This window comes from Numida meleagris, chromosome Z (assembly GCF_002078875.1).
Source record: "Numida meleagris isolate 19003 breed g44 Domestic line chromosome Z, NumMel1.0, whole genome shotgun sequence".
Taxonomy (NCBI): domain Eukaryota; kingdom Metazoa; phylum Chordata; class Aves; order Galliformes; family Numididae; genus Numida; species Numida meleagris.
In genome coordinates, this window is record NC_034438.1 from 66,653,971 (window position 1) to 66,675,249 (window position 21,279).

The window sequence follows — 21,279 nt, forward strand, 5'->3', positions numbered from 1 at the left end:
CACAAAACTGACCACCTGCTTGGACAGTGCTCCACTGATCACACATATTATGGGCTATCTGGGATAAAACATCCCTTCTAAAGAATATGTGTCTCAGTGAGCAGAGTGACTGACACGTGAACCTGAATGTCAGATTATCAGAAATGCTTTCAATATAGGCCTTCTTCCTTACCCAATCTCCTTTGTTACCATGGCCTTACCACTGGGCAAATTACTTGCTTTACCAGTGTCCCAATTTCTCTAATTGTATAATAAGTATATTCACACTTATCAACATACTTAAAAGTCCCTGGGCAAATTCACTATCTAGCAGAGCCAATTTTCTTTAGTGTTTATCAGCACAGACAAAACTTTGCAGGCAAAAAGATTTCTCCAGGTACAAGATATACTGTGCTGTGAGACTCCCTGCAATCACAGGCAAAATTACATTGACCTAATGGTCCTTGACACACAATGGTTTTCACGCCGGCAGTACAATACAGCCAGACCTAAAAGACCAAGCATGTCCCCAGGATAACTGCCAAGCTTCAGACCAATAATGACATACACATCCAAACAGACGTACCTCCGCTCAATACGTACAGATTTGCCCTGATGACATAAATGACATCTGGAGACTAAAGCCCATATATACATTGACAGTGAGTGACAGTCTCCACACAATTTCTCCATAAATCTTAAAACTGAAGGGCAAACATTAGGGAAAAAAAAGCATTTGACATGCAAACAAACAAACCCTAAAGCATCCAATTTCCTCTTACTGCAGTGGGAATACAGAGACCTAAATTATTGTGCATTTCCTTCAGCCCACAGTTTCAGTGACAGACGTTTCCTACTTGCCTCTGAAGAATAGAAAGAAAAAATGTTTTGTATAGTTTGAAATATTTTTCAGTACTTCCCATGCTTCAGAGTATAACACATGGCGGGGTCATACCAGCATTGGCATGCTGTCAGTAACAGACAGCCAGGCATGGCCCTCTGAACAAAAGGCCTGGTTGGATTTGGTAGCATGTAGCATGCCCACAAAATGCTTGAGCTGGACTCCTCTTTCCCTGAATGTAAGGAGATCTGCTGTTACAAAATGCAACAGTCCTGGTGGAGCTCTTACTATGAAACAAAGTCTTTTTGCAGTTGGCTGCTTTAGAATTCACTTTTTCTCCCCTGTCTTTGAAATTCAGTTTATTTGTGAGCACAGGATTGCTTTCATGAAGTGCTGATAGGTCCCTGTGAGGTCTCTAATCTGCAGAAGAAGGTGCTAGAGATTTTTTGATCAGCTGCTTTGTTTTCTGGTTTGGATCCTGAGTTGATCAGCTTTATAAGTTGTTTTCGATTCACTATTTCTCTCCTTTTATATTCAAATATTCTGTGCTATTTGGCAGAAGCTGTTGAATTCTCTGTCTCTTTCAGGACAGGTGGAGAAGGAATGGGTGATCTTTATTTTCAGAGACTTTCTGATTTCAGCACAGAATGTAGTGAATTGCACCTGCCACTATAAAGCAGCCTTGCTTTTCTCTGAGGTAAATGCATAGGGGAGTGGGTGCTGAAAGACTCCGCTCATGGAGTAGCCATGGTTACAACCAAAGTGCTCTGGCTACTTGGTAGACCCACCTCATCCCATGTTTAAAAATGATGTGGCATTGTTATTCTGCACCCTAAAGTAATAATCTGCGGATGACTGACAAGGGTTGCATCACAGCACCGTACTGGCACTCAAAAAATGTACATAAATACATATGTACATATGTACAAATGGTACATTGTCCCTACCTTCCACACTGCTGATCCACCTGATATGGCCTGAGACACCTGGGTCAAGATACCACTTGCTGGCTGCCCTTCTCTCCTGTCCCCCTGGGGACACACGAATACCCCACAGGGCTCCACTCATGCTCCCGGGTACAAACCTGAAGCAGGTTTCAGGTGGTTTGAAAGTCTTCAGGTGTTGCAGATCCTTGGGAATGTGTCAGAGGAGCTCAAGAGGAGTGCGCTGGTACAAGGGAAAGCTGTTTCAGAATGGCTGCCTGAAGGCAGGCAAGCAGTGAGGGAAAAAACATACTTGGTTTTACTGGTGAAATTCTTTTCTGTTCACTAAGGTTTGTCCTCTAAATGTTTTACTCAGACTTTAGTTTACAGCGCATCATTTTAATGTACTAATACATGTATTTTTCTGTCCTTAAAGAAATAGATGTTGTTATCCCATGACCCAAAACCACAGCCATATACTCAGCCAACTTACTGGCAAATCTGAAAAGTGGATTAGCCACTTATTCCCTGATGTGAGGTTAATTTTCAGTTTAGTCATTTGCCCTCAGCTGGTCCTACCATTCATGCTTGGTCCATTTCTTCAATTTCCCCGTGACTATTTAAGTAGCTTTCTGAAAGTCAGCTGATCACAGTCAATGTTCTCTGCACTTGTGGACAACATAAAGTACAAAATGTCTCTGACCTCAAAATAATAATGAGTTCTCTAAGCACTCTATTAAAATAAAATATGACCCCTCTGCTTGCACTTAACCTGCAGCCTAAGCCATTTGTAGCCAGCACTATTTGCAATGCTGTAGCATCTTCAGAAACACCCTAGTGAGTGGGTCTTGCTTCCATTTTGCTGTAGTGCTTCCAAAATAGAAACCTAAAAGATAAAATCACTTGGAAATTGGCAGGCAGATTCAAACTTTATTGTTCACAAAACTTCAGGAAAAGAGACTTCAGTTTTGTCTGGAGGCACCAACTGGGTGCAAAGATCCAACACTGCTGGAGTTAAACTAGTTTATCCAGCATGGACACATTTAGCTTAGTACAGATTTCTCTTGACAAGATGAAGGAAAAAGCAATTTTATAAAAAGCATCAGTATCAAAACCTATTTTGCTATATTGCAATTCTTATATCAAATTCAGCAAGGGCATCTTAAAATGACACTGAATACATTAACTGCATAGTAACAGAGTATTAACTACAGTTGTCTTATTCTTTAAAGCTCTTACCTTAAAAAAGTTGCTTACCTGCAACTTCCTGTAACTGAAGCAGTTCTTCATCAGACCTCCAAGCATGTTTCAGGAAATTAATCTTCTACTGCTAGGAGTGAAGAATCCAAATGAACCAGAACTTTGAGTTTGTCATACACTCCATTCCTATATTCTTCCCAGGTGGACAGGCCCTTTTTCCACATTTCATGGATGTTCTGCTTTTCTTTTAGTTTATCTATGAGTTCCTTGCTCATCTGTGCAAGCCTCTTGCTACCTTTCCCTGATTTCTGACTCTTACGGATGCATTGATCTTGAGCTCAGAAGTGGTGTTTAAGCGCCAACCAGCTCTCATGGGCCCCTGTACCTTCTAATGCTCTAGCCCATGGGATACCTCCAAGTAGGTCTCTGAAGTGATCAAAGTTGGCTCTCCTGAAGTTCAGGGTAGCAATCCTACTTATTGCTTTGCTTCTTCCACACAAGATATTGAATGCCACCATCTCGTGGTCTCTGCATCCCAAGCTGCTCCCAGCTTTTACATGCCTGACTAGCCCATCATTGTTAATAAGAACAAGGTCAAATAGCACACCCCTCCTTATCAGCTCCTCTGCCACCTGCATGAGATAGTTATCATCAATGCACTGTAGATACCGCAAGTGAAAGTTCAACACTTAGTAGGAAGGTTCAGCTTCTACTGCTATACCACCAACATCCGTCTCTGATGTTGAGGACCAACACCATAAAATAGGAGGCATTACTTTTGGAGCAGCCCTCGCCTATTATTTTTCTTTCTTCACTGACACAAATATGTATTTATATGAGAAAATAGTAACAGCAACAGGGAAACGTCATTTGCAGTGAATATCCTGCTTGAAATAAATTATTGCAGGGGATGATAGAAAAGGAGAAGAATTGTTTCTCTTATGGTGTTGAATAAAAAGCTGTGAGTGATAGCTTTCAAGTTGTGTTCAGCCTAAGTTTTCTATTTCCAGTTCCTTTAAATAATAGAACTATATAAAGCAACACACACCCCTTAGAGCCTTTATTCATCTGTAGATTGTTCTATTTCAGTGTTGTTTTTAAAACCAACAGCTTTGAATCATTGTATTAATTCAGCAATCTCCTAATTTCGGAAATACCGCATGTGGGAATTTCCTTTTGGATATATGGTTACAGCAGTGAGCTTGAATAAGTCTCCTGTTAAATAGCTAATGCCTTAAAGGGTCCTTGTTTCTTTATTTTTTTTTCAGCTTTTAATTCAAATAAAGGCATTATTCCACAAAATAATGAAAAGCAATGTTTGTATTAAATAGTTGCATTTATTGACTCGTTAAAATTTTAGACTTACATTTCCTTTCACTTTAGGAAACAGATGAAATGGAGGTGTGTCGTTAGAATCACGGAAAAAAGAACATCCCGAGTTGGAAGGGACCCACAGGGACCGTGGAGTCCAACCCCCGGCTCCACACAGCACCATATAGACCCAGACCCTGTGTCTGAGAGCGGTGCCCAAACGCTCCCGGCCGTGCCCGCTGCCCTGGGGAGCTGTGCCATGCCCACCGCTCTCTGGTTAGCCTTTCCCTAAGCCCCCGCCCCTCCCCTGACACAGCTCCATGCCGTTCCCTCGGGCCCTGTCGCTGTCACGGAGAGCAGAGCTCAGCGCTGCCCCTCCACTCGCTGTGAGAGCTGCAGCCGCCATGAGGCCTCCCCTCAGCTCCTCTGCTCTGGGCTGAGCAAACCCGGGGGCCGCAGCCGCTCCTCGCACCTCTTGTCCTCCAGACCCTTCTCCATCTTCATAGCCTGCCTTTGGACTTGGTTTTATGCCTTTCAAGCTGTCTCTACTGAAATACAGCGTGGTTGCTGGAATGCACAGAAGACCAACTTAGAATTACCAATTCTTATTCTGTTTGTGATCAACAGTAGCTGCTTGTTCATATTCCCCTGAGGCACAAAGCTAGTTCATTAACCCACTGCACTAAGCTAACCTTGCACTGACACCTTGTGTTAGTGATTTTTCATGCAGAACCTGTCATTCCAAAGCAAGAAGCAAGTTTGTGTCCTTGGAGTTGCAACTAGAGAAAGTGTCATTGCCGTTTAAGCAACAGTGATCAAAAGTAGCTGTCAGAATCAGCAGGACTCAGTTCCAGCCCTTTATACTAATCTAAAGTAAGTAAAGAATATCGTGTTCAAAGAAATGATTTTTGTATAAGACTTGACTTTTAAGTCTTACGAATTAATGTGCAAAAAATATTCTTTTGATCTGACTTCAGTGGCTTTCCTGTGTGTCTAAAAAGAGTTAGCAGAATAGGTAGTAAATTAAATTGAAATATAAAATAAGGACACCACTAGACCACTGTTTCTTCATGATTTTGCCATCTTAAAAAAGAACCAAGTTAAGAAATTATTGATAATGCTCTTAGAGAATGTGACAGATTATTATGGCAAAGAGAAGCGGGGAGAGAAGCTCAGACTCGGGGTTGTGTTTGCCCTTAGTGATGAACTCTTGTGAGTGGCAGCAGTTTGGGCAGTGGCTCCTTTGGTTCATATGACAGAGGCACTTAGTGTTAAAAGCGATTGCTTTTAAAACTCATCAGTTGTTAACTTTTGGGAGTTAATGACCTTTTCTGTTGTGTGATATGTTTTTAAATCTGTACTGGGGTTAAAGAGGTGATGAGAGTTTTCGCTATGTACCCTGTGGTGCTGAAGAACCAAGACTCTTTGCATTTTAGAACAAATAAAGCATAACGGGAAGTATGCACTGTACAGTTAGAACATTTAAAACGAGTTACAGGTTAAATTTCTGTGCTACAAAATCACTAAGCAATAGTATTTGCACTGTTGGTAATTACTAATGACTCAATCTATACACCTTCAGGTGCTCAAGAACAGATCTGGGTGCTAGATTTAAATATGGAGGGTTTTGTAATTTGACAAGTGAAAAAGAATTTCAGGATCTTTGAGCTCAGTTTTTGATCAGAAGACATTTCTGTAATGTTTTGTTTGTAAACCACAGCTGAATATGTTTATAAGGGTAGAGAATCAAGAAGGATAAGGCTATAGCTAGGCTTCTCTGTCTTCTGTAGCTGTGATTCTGCACCTCACAGAGCCACTTCTTCATTTCCATCCTTCCTTGTTGTATTTACCTAAGTAAGCATATGCTATTTTAAACTGTATAACTCCTCCTGGATTTTCTCTGATTAACTTTCCCCTAGGATATCAAATTAGCAGGGGGTACACAAATCACAAGAAGTGTTTACTCAAGAACTGATTTTGAGCTCACATGGGTAAAAATGTACATGTAAAAAATAAAACTTTTGGAAAATATTTAGGAAAGAATGACACATGAAATTTCACACTGAATGAGATCAGTAGCGGATGGAAATGCTTGTTTTTATAACAAAAATTAGCAATAGCTATACTGTGCTGTTTGTACTCTAGATAAAGCAAACAGCAGAAATACTGTCATGCCCAGTCATTCAGCAGGGAGAAGAGTAGCATCTTCCAAATGGGCTACTTTTTATTCAACCTGCTTTCCATTTTGCAACTCCAACTCTCTGCTTGTTCTGCAGTGGTTCCCATCCAAACACAATGCTCCATGAGCTCCTTTGTTACAGCAACTTCCTTTCCTATATACACTAAGGCTTTGTCTCAAAGAATGTTAGGACAGCTGTCAGAAGAGGTGAGATTTGTTTACAAAGAGAACAAGAAGAAGTAAATGGATGAAGTAGAGGCAAAAGGAAGAGTCATGTCTAAAGGTTAATGTAAAATGGAACAAAACTCATAGGAAGCATTTCAAGGAAAAAAAAATCACAGGCATCTGAAATGTAGGAGAAGCTACATCAAAGAAAGTCTATTAATCACCAGGTCATGAAATCATGAAAAAAAATCTTTTTATTTTTATTCTAGAATAGGGACTGAACTGGTTCTCAAACCATCTCCCTATACTATTCAGTAATGCAAAATGTTAAAATGTTTAACTCCAACTTTCATTGTGTGGAGACTGGCATTAAAAATACTATATATATTCTTTTCCAAATGTTTGCTCTTACTGTATTGGTACAAAGGTGCCTACATATGTAAAAAAGGTGTCTAAAGTCACAGTGAAACCTGTCTTTTATGCTCCCACTGGACTGATGGGTTGTCTTTATATTTATGATCGTTTAAATATTTATAATGATTTGTATGTTGCAAGAGATGTACCTGGGCTTAAGCACAAGGGTGAACAGTTAGCTCCAAAAAACTTTGCTGACTCCAAAACAATTACGATCAGTTTCTGTTTTGATAACTGCACTATGTTTAACGCCTAGAAAAACACAAGCGCAGAAACAGGGCACAAAATCCATGACCAGTTTAAGTTCCGTTTTAAGCTTTCCAGCAAGCAAGAAGGTAATTAGATTTTCTTTATGTTTTTATGATGTATAACAACATTAGCAATCTCTGGGTCGAGTGTTTCCTGGCAGTTAATGGTGGGTTGGGTGAAGAGCCCCTGGGTGTATTTCAGACCTTTTACTCTTCCAGCCAGTCATTAGCTGCCAGGAAATGTTTGACTCAGGGGTCATTATTGCTTAAATATTGCCTCTAAAAGCTTCTTATTACTATCAATTTATTTTGCTTTTCTGCTGTATTAGCAGGCCTAAGTAGTAATACCATTAACTATAACAACAAATCAGGTAAATAATAAAAGCTCTGCAGCTTGGGAATTGACCAAGACAAATTACTTTATTTTCTACATATTTTTAGTTTGGAGTAGGATATTGAGACTGTAATAAATCCAGACAGGAAGAAGAAGTATAATGTGAAGAGAATAAGGAAAAGGAGGAAGGGAGAAAGAAAAACGGTCGGGGTGGTGTAGATAGCAGGAATGTAAAGCAGAAATTTTAACCAAGGAACAGTGCAAAGGAACTGATGTAGTATGCCAAACAAGTGCAGGTATTTCATCACTGACAACCTCCTTTTGTGTTTTTGTTTTTATGTGTAAACAACGGATTGTGGCTTGAGGCCACAGTACAAATATTAAGCAGGTTACTCTCTCTGACTTTGTCAGAAGTTTCCCGAAAGGAAAGATCTCATTTAAAATTCCCAAAAGTAAATGAAAGTGAAATGTTATCTCAGTAGGAACCAAAACTTTGCCTCTTTTCTACCTGGAAAGACTGTAGCTCCACTTTCTACTTGCCTCTATTCATTAGCATGCTCTCTTCATAAGTCACCAAACTGCATAGTCTTTTATTCTCAGTAGTTTATCTTTTCAAAGTAGATCAACAGGAAAATGAATGTGAACACATAAGAATTTCTTTCTGGGCAGAAATCCTAGGAAAAAAAGTGTGTTAGAATACAATTGTTGTGGTGAGAAAATCTAAGCTTAAAGAATAAAGTAATTATTAAATCTAATAATCTATAAAACATAGTTACGAAGTATTGCACTGGCTGGTGTTGTTGTCAGTGTGTTGTCTCAGAAAGGACAATGTTCCTGTTAGGAAACTCCTAAACTCATGTTGAGTTGTCCCACCTCTTTGAAGAAGATATGATCTTGTTCAATAGCGTAGACATAGCTAGACTTTTATGTCAGCAAGAGATAGTCCTAACATGCCCCTTCTGGCAAGGTATTAATCTACAGATGGCTATAGGAAACTAGGCAGTGACACAAAATTCTGCCTTTTAAGCAAAGCTTGCATGTTTTCTGACTATTTAAACAACAACCACAGAAAGGCATTACAACTTGAATACAGTGTAGTACATCATGCATCCTCCTCATGCAGGCATCAAGCTGCTGTTGAATTTCTAGTCTGTCTTCTGCATTATACTGATGACAGTTTTTCACTTCAACTTTTGCTTAAATAAGGCATTCATGAGTTAGTGTTCAGCAGTGAAACTTCCCACTGACCTGTGTTTTAGCAAAGCCTTCCTGTGAGCAGTCAGGCCAAACAATATTTCAGCAAACCTTGGGGAAATACATTTCTAAAGCATTCACAGAGTGGGTTTACAGTTTTGCTTAAATTAAGCCTACTGTGTACATTAAAAGCATAGTATCAAGTCTGATTTATCTTGATTCTATGATTTAAAACAACAACGTAAGAGAAAGTACTATTTATTTAGTCGTCAATGAACTTATTCTAGAGATGACAAAGAATATGCTGCTTAAACCATAATTATTTGAATATATCATGGTATCTCAGGACAGATGACACCAAGCTGGGAGGGAGTGTTGATCTGCCAGAGGGTAAAAAGGCACTACAGAGGGACCTGGATAGACTACATCGATGGGCCAAGGTAAACCATATGAGTTTCAACAGGGCCAAGTGTCAGGTCCTGCACTTTGGTCACAACAACCCCAGACAACCCTACAGGCTTGGGGAGGAGTGGATGGAAAGCTGCCTGATGGAAAGGGACCTTGGTGTGCTGATGGACAGTTGGCTGAATATGAGCCAGCAGTGTGCCCAGGTGGCCAAGAAGGCCAATGGCATCCTGGCTTGGATCAGGAATGGTGTGGTGAGCAGGACTAGGGAAGTCATCCTGCCCCTGTACTCGGCATTGGTAAGTCCCCACCTTGAGTACTGTGTTCAGTTTTGGGCACCTCTGTACAGAAAGGACATGGAGGTGCTGGAGCAAGTCCAAAGAAGGGCAACAAGGCTGGTGAAGGGCTTGGAGAATATGCCCTGTGAGGAGAGACTAAAGGAACTGGGGCTGTTTAGTCTGGGGAGGCTGAGGGGAGACCTTATTGCTCTGTTCAAATACTTGAAAGGTGACTGCAGTGAGAGCGGGGCTGGTCTCTTCTCAGTGGTGACAGGTGACAGGACAAGGGGAAATGGCCTCAAGCTATGCCAGGGGAGGTTTAGGTTGGTTATCAGGAAAAACTTCTTTACAGAAAGGGTTGTAAAGCACTGGAACAGGCTCCCCAGGGAGGTGGTGGAGTCACCATCCCTGAATGTGTTTAAAAACCGTTTGGATGTGGTGCTCAGGGACATGATTTAGTGGTGGGTTGTTAGAGTTAGGGTACTATGGTTAGGTTGTGGTTGGACTTGATGATCTTGAAGGTCTTTTCCAGCCTGAGCAATTCTATGATTCTATGATTCTACTTCAGAGACAAACTGATATAATGAGGTGAACAGTACTTCCAAATAGAAGAAATAGAAGAAGATATAGAAAGATAGAAAGATAGAAGAACTTTCAAGTCTTATTAATTCAGCTCATGAAGTTTCTTCATCAAGAGGGTGGTCAGGCACTGAAACAGCCTCCCCAGGGAAGTAGTCACACCACTGAGCTTGCAGGAATTCAGGAAACATCTGGACAGTGCTGTCAGAGATATGATCTCACTTTTGGGTGGTCCCATGTGGAGCCAGGAGTTGGACTCGATGATCCTTATGGGTTCCTTCCTGCTCAGGATATTTTATGATTCTATAATTTTTCAATGTTATAAGGAATAGTATCTTCTGTGCAGTAAAAGTAAGCTGCCCGCAGCTGAGAATCCTATTCTGTAGAGCAAAGTAAACATAGGGAGCCACCTACCACCTGCATGGTTATTAGTTCTTTGAGTTCTGGCATTTGGAGAAGACATATTTATTCCTAACTGTATTAGGCTCTTCAGAAGTAAAAACAGATGTATTAAACTCTCATAGCTGGAGTTTACTTATCTTAAAGACAGCCAGAATAACTCCTACCTGAATTGGTTTTGTACGCTGAGACATTATTTGCTCAACAGTTAATTGGTCCAATTTTCTAATCAAATTTGAAAAAAAATAAAAAAGTTCCAGACAGTAGTCTTGAATCCATAAATATCCTTACTCAACTCAGCTGACAATGGAAGAACACTGAAGTTGTGAAATCTTGCATTTAGAAAATGAGGAACTGCCAGATTTATGCTTGCTCCAGTATGTTTGCATTCTCCTTCTTTAGATGTATATATTATCTTGCATTCTCTTCCATATCAACATGCAAGCTTTTCCACAGGGTCCCTGGTTCAGTCAGGGAAAGGTTATCGTTCCCTTTTATCTTCACTGGAAAGGCCATAGGTCTCACTTAATGCATACAACCGAAAGCCTTCCACGAATTTAAAATTAATAATTCACTCACTGATATGCTGTGGTCATTACTTAACGCTGTACAGGCTATCAGGAGCCTTTATGTGCCTTGCTAGGCACGGAAGCTATCTGGAAGGTGACTGTCTCCAGGAGGGAGTCATGCAGAGCACTTAACTTTGCAGTGGAGGTCCATCTAGAGGTACAGTCTGGCAGAGGTCAAGAATTCTCCTTATATTTGCCTTTTCTTTGTCATTGTGCCATACCAAACCAGTTCAGCCATTTCCCTACTTAGGTCTGTCCAAGGGAAAGAAGAAACAGCAGGTGGGGAGGCAAAGGGGCTAAGGTGGAGGTGGAAAGGCCTTGCAAGAGTACGGGTGTGGGACAGGCAAACAACAGGTCTGTCTGCTGCTGTTCTCACTAACTCAAAGGCTAGAACACTCGATGGAGTGTTCACCAGGTCCTTGGATTCAGTAAAAGTGCATCAAGAGACACCAGTTTGAAGATATGAGACTATCTGTAAAAATCAGTAATAAAATGAAGTTTGAACGTGAGCACATGATAGGGAAGTATACAATATACCTCAATAATGGTAGCTCACAGAATCATAGAATTGCAGGGATTGGAAGGAACCTGAATTGAGTCCAATAGGTCACACAGGTAGGTATCCAGCTGAGTCTTTAGTATCTCCGTAGAAGGAGACTCCACAGCCTCTCTAGGCAACCTGCTTCAGTGCTCCATCACCCTTACTGTAAATAAGTCCTTCTGCATGCTTGTATGGAACTTCCTTTGTTAAAGTTTTATTCCTTGTCCTATTGCTACAAACCACTGAGGAGAACCTGGCCTCATCCATTTGCCTCCCACCACCCTTTAGATATTTATAAACATTAATCAGTTTCCCTCTCAGTCTTCTTTTCTCCAGGCTGAACGGATCCAGGTGACTCAGCCTTTCCTCATACATAGATGTTCCAGGCCCTCTATCGTCTTTCTGGTGCTTTGCTGGACTCCTTCTAGGATATCCCTGTCTTTTTTGAACTGGGGAGCCCAGAACTGGATACTCCAGATGTGGCCTCAGCAGGGCAAAATAGAAGTGGAGGGTCGCTTTCCTCAACCTGCTGGCCACACTCTTTTTAATGCATCCCAAGATATCATTGACATTCTTGGCCACAAGGACCATAGCCAACCTGTTGTCCTTGAGAACACCCAAGTCCTTCTCTGCAGAGCTCCTCTCCAGCAGGTCATCCCCCAACCTGTACTGATGCATGTGGTTACTCCTCCCAGATGCAAGACTCTACACTTGCTCTTGTTAAACCTCATCAGATTCCTCCCTGTCCAAATCTCCAGTCTGACCAAGTCTTGTTGAATGGCAGCACAGCCTTCTGCTGTGTCAGCCACTCCTCTCAGCTTTGTATAGAATCATAGAATCCTTAGAGTTGGAAGGGATCTCTGAGAGCGATCTAGTCCAACTCCCCTGCAGTGAACAGGGACACCACAGCTAGATCAGGTTGCCTGGGGCCTGGTCCTCAACTTGAAAGTCTCCAGGGAAGGGGCATCAACCACAACACTAGGTAACCTGTTCCCGTGCCTCACCACCATCACTGTAAAAGATTTTTTCCTTATATCTAACCTAAATCCACCCTCCCTGAGCTTGAAGCCATTTCCCCTTGTTCTGTCGCCACAGACCCTGCTAAAAAGTCTGTCCCCTTCTTTCCTGTAGCTCCCCTTTAGATTCTGACAGGCCGCTGTCAGCTCTCAGCCTTCTCTTCTCCAGGCTGAAAAGCCCCAGCTTTCTCAGCCTGTCCTTGTAGGAGAGGTGTTCCATTCCATGGATCATTTTTGTGGCCCTTTTCTGGATGCACTCCAGGGATGGAGGTGAGGCTGACTGGCCTGTTGTTTCCTGGATCCTTCTTCTTGACCTTTTTGAAGACTGGAAGCTCAGGTTCATTACAGTTAATTAATAAATGCTAGTAAATTAACATTTTTGGTAAACTACAGAAAACAGTTTGCCTCTGGATTATTTTTGAATGCTTCCAAGACACATTTCAAATATCTGCTAATATATCTGTCATTTTCACCATGATTTTCTTTTATAATCCTCTTTTTCTTCATTCCTTTTTGGTAATGCATTTATCATCACACACCAACTATGTTTGCTGGATGCATTCAAAAGCAACCATTCTTTCTGTTTGTATCTCTTATAATTCTGATCTGAAAAAGAAAAAAAATAATCTAACCAGTGTCCTTAAAACTCAGGAGTCTGTGGTAGATTGCTTGTTACAAAGCTTATTTTTGAGAACAGAAACTTGAATTCTGCATTCTTAAATGCTGAATTGGGGTGTAAGTGATGTGCACTTCTAGACAGCATGTGGCTCAGTGGCAGAAACCTGGTGAGCTGATGTATTTGAATGTCCGGCAAGCCCAAGCAAGAGCTGCTTGCCAGGGTTTGTGCAAGGAATGCAGAGCAGATCATTGACTTGTCTGACAATTTAGGATCGTGTCTTTGCTCTTCAGAGACTGTGAGTTAGAAACTAGCTGTAACAATGAAATATTCTTGCTGTTTCTTAACAAAATAAAAGCAATCCTATGTAAATATACTAATTATTCTGCATTGTGGTATAGCTGTTCATGCAACTGTCCATTTTGCTTTTCACATTATCACAGCCTGTATCACACAGTAGCTTAAAGGAAAAGACAGGCCAGGGCATATAAATTGATTACATCTTGTGAATTGTGTGAATACAATGTGAATTACTGCCTCTTTCATTTATATATTCACTGAAATAAAGTTTTTGCTACGCAAATTTAACTGCTGCTTCTTTTTTTTTCCTATCTGTCCTGAAACATACTACTTTATGACCCACTTGTTGCAAAGTTAAGAAAAGATAGAATGCACTAGCAGAGATTTTTTTGATCAGTTCTGCGTATACACATTGAAAAAATAGAGTATGTACTATAAGAAGAATGCAGAGAAGAAACAGAATGAAGACTGAAAGAAAAAAGATGGGAAAACTGTAAATCTAATTCTTTGGCATGGACTGGCTGGGCATAACAAACATCCTTCCCACTCAAGTGTTATGTTCTAGTTTTCTCTAAACAACCAGGTGAAAACAAGACTTAAGGAAAATAAATTTTTAGATATAAATGATAAAATGAGAGCATAGTGTACATGGCTGTCCAGGACAGTATGTCTATAGATGACTGAAATTCATTGAGCAGTATACCTGTTTACCACAAAATATGAATATTATGAGTATGATCTATAAAAATACTTACAACAACAATGGATCTGCCTGAAGGAAAGAAATTTTTTTTTGCAGAATTCAAACACATTGAATTCCCAAGGATCTGAAAAGCCAGGAGCTAGCAATAATCTCAGAAATGTCTTGCTTTTATTACAGCTACGATAATTTGTAGCTCTCAAGATGCAAACTGTTAAATAAAAAGGGTCAGTAAATACTGATTATTATTAATATCATCCTAGGCTTATAAAGGATCATGGAAGTCAAATAAATTGATTTAATACTCTCTTGGTACTCAGGAAATTATTTATCTTACCCCAACAGCCTCATAATGTATACATGGTTTTATCTTGTCAGAACCAGGTAGAATTTCTCTCTTGCTATGAATTTTATTCATCTTCTGACTGTGAAGCACAAACAGGGTACCAAGACAGTCTGCTTGATCTTGGCCAAGGAGAAGAGTGTGCCAACACAAAGGGACTCAAAACATGTCATTTTCTTTACAGAAATGGGACTGAGGTAGCCAAGGACAGGACCGTAACAGCTCTTCTTTCTATGTGCTAGTTAGACTTTTCTTTATCACTTGATAAGGAACATGAAAAGGAGTTTTAAGGACATTAGTGGAGGTAGTGTACAACACTTTCTTCACTGCACTTCTATTTCAGCCCATGTTGCAATTCAAATATCTACAGCAGTGCTCCTCCAGGAGCTCCCCAGAGGAAACAATACTATTTTAATTGTTCTTAATCATGTTTCTGGAAGGCACACTGCTCAGTTCTCCTTTCTTCCATAGACAGACTTGGAAGAAAGAGCCTGAATGGGCTCTTCTCTGTGAGAACAGTGTTTTTCAGGGAACAGTGGAAGAGCGCTCTCCTTTCTTTTTTCAGAGCACAAGGACAGAACCAAATGCTCTTTTTCTTAAGAGGAAAAAACAATAGAAGATTCTGGAATAATGTAAGTCTGTACCTGGAAATCTTGGTATCAAATGTTAAGTCCCGCTCATGTTGCAAACAAATAAAGAACTGACCAGGAGTTGTTTTTGGCTTTCAGCTGTGCAAAACAGAGCTCCAAGCAGTCACTGTATGAACAGCTTTACACTGTCTAAATATCAGGATCCTTTTGCACAAATAGGCTTTGCACTGATGACTAGTGTATTTGGACACTGCTAATATTAGCCAGAAAATCAATGCATAACTATGTGCAAACAATAACTTTTCAAGCTCCTTCAAATGCTGGAAATGTTTGCAGTTAATAAGCAATGGGTAATTTGAATACTTTTAATGCAAACTAAGTAACCTTTTAAAATTCAGAAGTTTTTATTATAAATCCTTGAAGGTTTGATTCCACTACCTTTTAAAATAAACAGAAGTTATCCCTATGATGTAAATAGGTGCTAAGTCACTCTTCAGATAAGAAAGACTATAAGAACAAAGGGATAATTTGTACATGTTGAGAAGTTCCAAGAAATTTTGTTTTATTACATAAATACAGTACACAGTAGTTCATATTCACAGAGCCATAGAATCATTTGCTGAATATCAAGTCCACATCCCTGCTAGAAGCAAGGGCACCTTGCTATGTTCCATAGTGTGTTGCTATGGAATATATCCAGTTGAGCTTTAAGTATCTCCAAGAATAGAGACTACACAACTTGTCTGGTTAACTTGTTCCAGCATTTGAAAACTCACAGTAGAAATGTTTCTTATTTTTGAAAGGGATTTCATGTGTCTCATTTTGTTCTTCTGGGCACCACTGAGGAGCTTCTGGTTCTGTCTTCATTAATGGCTTCCATCAGATATTTATATACACGGTTAAAATATTCCCGAGCCTTCTCTTCTCCCGTCTGAGCAGTCCCAGTTCTCTCAACCTCTTCTCACAGGAGACGAGCTCCAGATACTTAATCATTTTTGTAGCCCTTTGCCGGGCTGTCTCTAATAGAGAGAGCTTCACATCTCTCTTATGCTGGGGAGCCCAGAACTGGACAGAGTAGTCCAGGTACAGCCTTACTAGTACTAAACTGACTTTGTGCCACTGACCACAATCCTCTAAGCTCAGCTGTTCAGTTTCTTGCTTCTTTTCCTGCTTGTCCTTCTGGATAATAGGTGTGATATTTGCTCTATTTGCCATCCAGAGGGACCTGGACAGGTTGGAGAAGTGGGCCCATGTGAACCCAATGAGGTTGAACAACACGAAATGCAAGGTGTTGCACTTGGCCCAGGGCAATGCCAGGTAATTATACAAACTGGGGGAAGAACTTGAGAGCAGCCCTGCAGAGAAGGGCTTGGGGGTCCTGGTGGATGAGAAGCTGGACATGAGCCAGCAGTGTGCGCTGGCAGCCTGGAAGGCCAGCTGTGTTCTGGGCTGCAATAAAAGAGGAGCAGCCAGCAGGGAGAGGGAGGGGATTGTCCCCCTCTACTCAGCTCTTGTGAGGCCCCATCTGGAGTACTGCGTCCAGGCCTGGGGCCCCTGGCACAAGAAAGACGCGGAGCTCTTGGAACAAGTTCAGAGGAGGGCCACCAAGAGGATCAGAGGGCTGGAGCACCTCTCCTATGAAAGGTGGAGGGAACTGGGTTTTGTTTAGTTTGGAGAAGAGAAGGCTCTGGGGTTACCTCATTGTGGCCTTCCAGTACTTGAAGGGAGCGTATAAACAGGAGGGGGAACAATTGTTCACGAGGGTGGATAGCGATTGGATAAGGGGGAATGGTTTTAAACTGAGACAGCGGAGATTTAAGTTAGATGTTAGGAGGAAGTTTTTCACACAGAGGGTGGTGACACACTGGAACAGGTTGCCCAAGGAGGTTGTGGATGCCCCGTCCCTGGAGGCATTCAAGGCCAGGCTGGACGTGGCTCTGGGCAGCCTGGTCTAAGGGTTGTTGACCCTGCCCACAGCAGGGGGGTTGAAACTAAATGATCTTTGAGGTCCTTTTCAACCTGGGCCATTCTATGGGTCTACAATTCTATGATTCTTTCTCCCAGTCCTCAGTAACCTCCTTGGTCACCATGATCATTTAAAAATGATCAAGAGCTGCCTCAAAATGCATTTGTGCATGCATTCTGTCATGCCCCATGAATTCATGTCTGTCCACTTTGCTTAAATATTCCCTAACCTGATCCTCTCTGCAGAGCCTAAGTTCTACTTTTTGGCCAGCTCTTTCCTCTCAGGACACTGAACTCTACCATTTCCTGGATTCCATGTAACTTTGCAGTGGCTCAAGTCATCTCTGAATATGAAGCTCTGTGCACACGAGGCTGCTTCCATTTGTCGGAAAAAGAACTCATCTACTTCTTCCTGACTATATGGTCTGTTGTGTCAGTGTGGTTCCACCACAAGATTGCCAATTATGGTATTCTCTCTAAGCCCAGTCATTCCAATCTCAGTGGTTTGTGATACTTCCCTAGGGAAAGCTAAATGCCTTGGACTGCACTGCTTTGTCACCTGTTTTAGACAGGAACCACTATTCAGAATCTGGGGCTTGAATATATTACTTCTGGATCTGAAAAGAAGAATGACACTTAGTAGTACAAGTGGTTGCCAAAGTTTGTCTTTTAACAACTTTTACCAGCTGGGTACTGGCTTGTTTATTTATTTGCTTGCTTCTGTAGGATTTTCTGATGTTGTTTACAGGTGGGACTCCTTGGCTTTATGCATCAAGCCCTGGAAAGAGCACTATGTTGAAAACAAGTTTTCAGTGTTATGTAATTAATCATTTGTTTTTTATTAAACTATTTATGCTAACAATCTGAGTTTGCATCTCTTCAGAAAGCAGAAGAGTAAAGTTCATAGTGTGTTGGAGGCATAGAGAATATTGGACAGGTCTCACTTAAGAAATCTGTCCATTGCAGATACTACTGTATACCTAATCCTACCTACTGGAGCTGTGATATTATTTAGAGTTTTTTCCAACTTGGAAAATATTTAATGGTAATGACTAAGTTACACATGAAGGTGGGGTGAAGAGGCAAGGTGAAGGAGCAGTTTTCAGAAATGTTAATGGCACCACAAGTGACTCATTATTAATCTTTTGGTAGAGTTTAAGGCAGGACTTAAGAAAGCATGGGAAATCTAATAAAAGTGAAAACACGTTACTTGGATTGTCTAAAATTTAGTGAATGAGTTAATTAGTATTTTGAAAGCCCCATGCAGCATGCTCAGTAGTGGCTAACATTTGAATGCCAGACATCTTTGCACGTCGGCTTTTGAAGCCCCAAGAGATTTTGCCATTTGTTCAGAATAGGTCTGTCTTCAGGAGATAAGTCTCTCAGGTAATTTGAAGCACAGCCACAAAATGAAGTCCGTTTGATGGTCTGAAAGTGGAAAATGTCTCTTACCCAATTAATTAATGCTGTTCTTTTAAAATTCCTGTTCATGTTCTGTTTTATATGCCATTCCCTCAGATGTCTGAACCCCTACAAGCTTATTCCAGGATTTTTTTTAGTGGTTTGCCTCTGATGTAAGTAGCTACACTTTTTACCACAAGCCAGACAATTGTCCCCATCTCTTTTTGTGTATGTGTGCATAGTGGCACACTCCCACCTGATCATTTCACATGGTATCTGCTGCAGGGTTTAAGCTGAATTGACCTTTTTTACTGCAATATATTACACCCACCAGGCTAAGGATTATTTAACACCAGAAGCAAGCAGAGGATAGAGACAAAGGAGCTAAGCTCTCGCTCTCTGTAGTGTTGCCCGCTCCATTTTCCTTTAATATTGCAATTGAAGTTACATGCTCTGAAGATTTCCTTTAACTTTTAATATCTTTTTTTTTTTCCCATTCAATATGTGGCTGCTAGTGCTGAGTGCAAAAGTGATTTCTATCTATAAAGCTGCTGCATTATTTAAGCTTTCATCTCTATTATGTAGTTACTTTATTAATACCTTCTTTAAGATCATGACCTTAATTCACTGTTTAAAGGGACAAAGGCAAATGTCTCAGTCAGTGACACATTTCTCATTTTAAGGAGAGATAAACCTCCTGCTCAGCCTGGAATTATGGAAGGTGGAAATGTAGGAAGCGTTTCTCAGCATGCATATTCTGCAAAACCTGCTCCAAGGCAGCAAATGCCACTTCTGAGCCCACTGCCGTCGTCAGCCATTTTACAGATAAGTAATGTTCTTGTGTGCATGGCAGACATCTTGCAGAGAAATAATATTGCTTGTGTGTGGCAGCCAGCAGGAGACATTGCTAAACAGTACCCATCCTTTATTAGTGCTGCTTTAATGAGCAGGAAAAAGATACTGTTTTATTTTGAGCGCTAAGTAGGTTCTGGGAAATTGCATTGCTCTTACAGGAATTAGGATGTTAAAGATTTTACTTTTCTTGCAGACATATCACAGTGCTGTGTGGTGGTCTAAAGCACATAACATTAAGCTATTACACATCTAGAGAAATTATGATACTTGTCCTTAAGTCTGTAAGAGTTTTATGTTGGAATATGTGTGAAAGTGATTCACAAATAGCTCAAACTGGGTTTAAGCCTTTGTTTTCTTACTCCCAGCTCCTCCACTCCCTTCTCTTTTCTCTTCCTACTTACTCTCATCTTACTGATGATCTAAACACACTAACTGAGACAGGATACTGGAATCAGAAAGATAAAAATGTTTTTCTATAAACTATGCATTCTTAAAGAAATGCTAGGAAAGAAAATTAGGTGAGGGTTTGCTAATGCATTAATTTCAGTAACTTTCACAACTAATGGCTCTCTATAGCACCACTGGAATTATATTGTTCCTTTTCAGACTCTGTAAAACAATACTGCACTGCTAAATCCAGTATCAGAAATTAAAATAATGCATTGGGTGCTCTTCTAAAAGCCTGGTGTTCGTTGTAACAGAGAGTACCGATGCTGTTCTTTGTGTAACTGAAAGAACAAGAAGAGATTAAGATTAACAACAGACACAAAATAGCTAGTGTTGTCAGATACAATTTGCCAGACTTTTGATCAGCGTAATATTTTCTATGACATTTTTTTAATCAGTAACTGAGATCTGCAGTACTTTTGTTTGCTGTATGAACTGTAGGAGTTATTAACCCTATAAGTACTTCACCTCAGCATTTCTTTCTAGGTTATTCAGTCCATTTCTCAGACAACATTTTGGGGGGGGTTTTGTAAAGTGAGTCCTTGCTTTGCTCTGGTGAACATAATATGTTTGTCCACTCAGTGTTGCTTCATATTTGTATAGGTGGCTGCCACCCTGTAGCTCCATCCTGATAGCTGTGGTACTCATGAGCTGCTGCTACCACACAAGCAAAAGCATTGCTCCCTGCTGTGAATGCATCATTCCTCCTCTACGTAATTTTCTCATGTGCCATGCCAGATCCTTGTTAATAATCAAAGGATTGCTACGCTAGTTGAACTTCACTGATTTTACCCAAAATTTAATACACGGTATAAATCAGAGAACTTGTGACTTGAGGTCTCAAAGCTATTGCTCCTGAAGAAAGCAATAGCCCCCCTGCCCTCTCCTCCCCATAGGAGATCTTCTATACTTTCTTATATATTCCAGCTGATAATTATCTCTCTCACTGCATTTTACTACTTGTTCAGTAAGAAAGAATTTTGTCTTTGATAATCCTTATCTCGTTTTTGTTGCGAGATTTTCTGTGTCTTTGATCAGTGAATAACACTGTTCAAGATTCAGAAACATCATGACATGAGAATGACTTCTTTTTCATTCCCTACTCCATTTCCATTTCTACTTCTATTTCTATTTCCATTTCCACTTTCACTTCACCCTTCTTTCCTATCCCTTCTGAGACTCTTTAAGTACCTGTAATGAGACTTGATTTATTGTACTCAGGCCTGCATGACAAAACCAGTTCTCAGCCTACTGGCATTCTAGGAGCTCTGCATAGGCCATTGCTCCTGAGCAAGAGGTGAGTTGGCAGGGTGCACTCAGAAAAGTGATAGTCCACTACTTTCCATCAGAACTTTGCACAGAACTCTTGTGAAGTCGTCCTAGAAATATCAGTTCTACTGTCAATTGGTATAAACTTCAAGGAAGGGCAAAGGGCAATCAACCCCTATCACTACTTTGTGTTATGTCCTGTCCCCAGCAGAAGTTTC